Source organism: Sus scrofa, chromosome 8 (genome assembly GCF_054392235.1).
Source record: "Sus scrofa isolate SSC_HxYL_T2T_F1_AM1 chromosome 8, Sscrofa_HxYL_maternal_Yorkshire_Landrace_v2.0, whole genome shotgun sequence".
In the NCBI taxonomy this organism is placed as follows: Eukaryota; Metazoa; Chordata; class Mammalia; order Artiodactyla; family Suidae; genus Sus; species Sus scrofa.
Window position 1 is genome coordinate 56,822,501 of NC_139390.1, and position 2,500 is coordinate 56,825,000.

Here is a 2,500-nt window from a genome sequence, read left to right on the forward strand (position 1 = left end):
TAGTGCTTGCACGCATTCCGGCGTTTCTCTTCCGCCTGACCTCCCCGCCACGTCGCCGAGAGGCGGGTCCGAGGGTTGATCCGGGGCTTTTTGGGGGGGGGGCCCGGGCCGTGCCCTGCCCCCCCACCCCCCCGCGCGTCTCTGTCTCCGGTCGCGCGGCCTTGGCTGCCCCGTGGTGTTTTCGGCGCGTCTCGGGATGGGCTTTGCCCTCCCGCCGCCGGCTCTGGGCCGGGTTTTCTCCCGGCCGTTGGTCCTCCATGCCTCCGCTCCACTGCTCCGATCCTGCCGCCGCTTGGCCCGGGCCCTCTCTCCCTGCCCTCGGCGGCGGCGGCGGCGGCGCTGCTTTGCGGTGGGGGCGGTGGTCGGCCGGCGGCCGAGTGGCTCCCGCGTCACGGGCCGTCAGTGCCACGTAAGACCCGCGTTCCGAGGGCGGGCCGCGCGACGGACGGAGTTCGTTACCCGTCGTCAGGGCCGGCGGTCGTTGGGGGCGCCTGGGTGCGGCGCTTTCCCCCCCTCCCTGCCCCGCCTCGCCCGCCTCCCTCTCTCCAGGTACCTAGCGCGTCCCGGCGCGGAGGTTTAAAGACCCCTAGGGGGGGTCGCCCGTCCGCCTTGGGGTCGGGGCGGTCGGGCCGGTGGGGAGGAGGAGTCCCTTCTCCCCCAGGCTCCGCTTCCCCCCATGGGGCGGGGCCCCCGTGCCTCGTCGCGGTCCAGCCCCTCTCACCGCGGCCGTCGGGAGGGGGGCTTACTCGGTGGCCATCGCCGGCCAGTCGGTCCGTGGCCGTGTGCGAGCGAGCGCGTGTGTGCCCCGTGCCTGTGTTGGGGGGGTGGGAACCCCCGGGCGCCTGTGGGGTTGTCCGTGCCCCACCCACTCACCCGTGTGTGTGTGTGTGTGTGTGTGTGTGTGGGCGCCGGACGCCCCGTCGTGTGAAGCCTTCCGACCCACCGGTCTGCTTTGTTTCCCTCTGACTCGGCCGGCGAGAGGCGACCCCCCCGCCCCCCTACGCTCTCCACCCAGCTGCCCCACGTGGGCGGGTGGGTCGTGGGGAGGAGGAGGGGGGGGCAGTGTGCCGTGCCGCCATTCCAAACCAAGCACGTACGACTCTTAGCGGTGGATCACTCGGCTCGTGCGTCGATGAAGAACGCAGCTAGCTGCGAGAATTAATGTGAATTGCAGGACACATTGATCATCGACACTTCGAACGCACTTGCGGCCCCGGGTTCCTCCCGGGGCTACGCCTGTCTGAGCGTCGCTTGACGATCAATCGCCACCCCCGGGGTGTTTCCCTCTCCGGGGGTGGCGCGGCTGGGGTGTCCTCGCAGGGCCGCCGTGTGCCCTTCGTCCCCCTAAGTGCAGACACTGGCGCGCCCCCTCTGCCTCCTGCCGTATCTGCCCCGCACCCCACCCCCCCACGCCCTGCCCCCGCCGCCCGCTCGCTTGACGGAGCGCGTGTGGGACGGTGGGGTGGGTTGGCTGGGGGTGGGCGGCGGCGGCTGCGAGGCCTTGGGGGGGCGCGCGCCGCCCGTGAGAGGGAAGAGACGGACCAGAGGGCTCGCGCCGAGGCCGTTGGCCTTGGCCGCCGCCGTCCCTTTGGGAGCCTCCTCGCGCCGCAAGCGGTCTTTTGGGCATGGTGTGTTTCGCCGGGGGTGGGGTGGGGGCGTCGGGCCGAGTCCCCGCGCCGCGCGGCTGGGAGCCCGCGCGATGTCGGTGGGGGGGTCGAGTCCGGGCCGCCGCCGCCTCCCGTTTGCCGCGCGCCCCCAACGCGGCGGCGGCGGTGGCGGCGGTGTCCGGCCGGCTCCCTGCCGCGGTCCGCCGCGCCGCCTGGGGTTCCTTCCGCGCCCCGCGCCCCCCCAAACAACGCCTCGCCCTGTCGGGGTGGGCGGCTCGCCCCGAGGCCGTGTCGCGCGCGTGGCCGCGCCCCGGGGATGCGTGCCCCGGTGGTGGCCCGCGGGACGCCGCGGTGTCCTTCCGCCGCCGCGCGCTTCCCCCCGGGCTGCGGCCGCGCGGTGCCTCGTGCCCCCGAGCCCGCGGGGTTTCGGTGTCGCTCCGGGGGGTTGGGTGCCCGGCTTCCAGCCACCCGTCGGTCGTGGGGCGTCTTGGCCGCACACGCGCGTGAGGCTGCGTGGAGGGAGAGAGGGGGAGGCAGGGGGGGCCCCCGGCGGTCGGGGGGCGACCGCCGGGTTTTTCTTCTCGTTGCTCCCTCGCCTGCCGCCCTCCTCCTCCTCCTGCGCCTGTCCTCCGCGCCGCGGCGCGTGCGTTCCCCCCGGCCGGTGGGGTCTCTCGGCCTGGTCGTCGTTGTGCGCCTTTCCCTGCCGCGCCCCGCCCCGCCCGCCCGTCCCCGTGCCCGCCGGCTCGTGCTTCCCCGTGCCGCCGCCCGTCTGTGTTCCCTTCTGCCTCCCACCCCCGGCGCCTCCCCCCCGCTTGAGCGGGTGGGGGCGGGGTGGGGTGGGGTGGGGGAGCCAGGCGGGTGGAGGCTGGACCGGGGGTCGGTCCTCGCGCGTG

At 75.2% G+C, this 2,500-nt stretch overlaps 1 non-coding gene across 1 annotated transcript; it reads left to right on the forward strand.

The window, feature by feature from the left end:
• Positions 1 to 1,097: 1,097 nt before the first annotated feature.
• Positions 1,098 to 1,250, forward strand: LOC146400632 (5.8S ribosomal RNA). Its single transcript, XR_014813828.1, has one exon. It is a non-coding gene; the product is annotated as a 5.8S ribosomal RNA (ribosomal RNA).
• Positions 1,251 to 2,500: the final 1,250 nt, after the last annotated feature.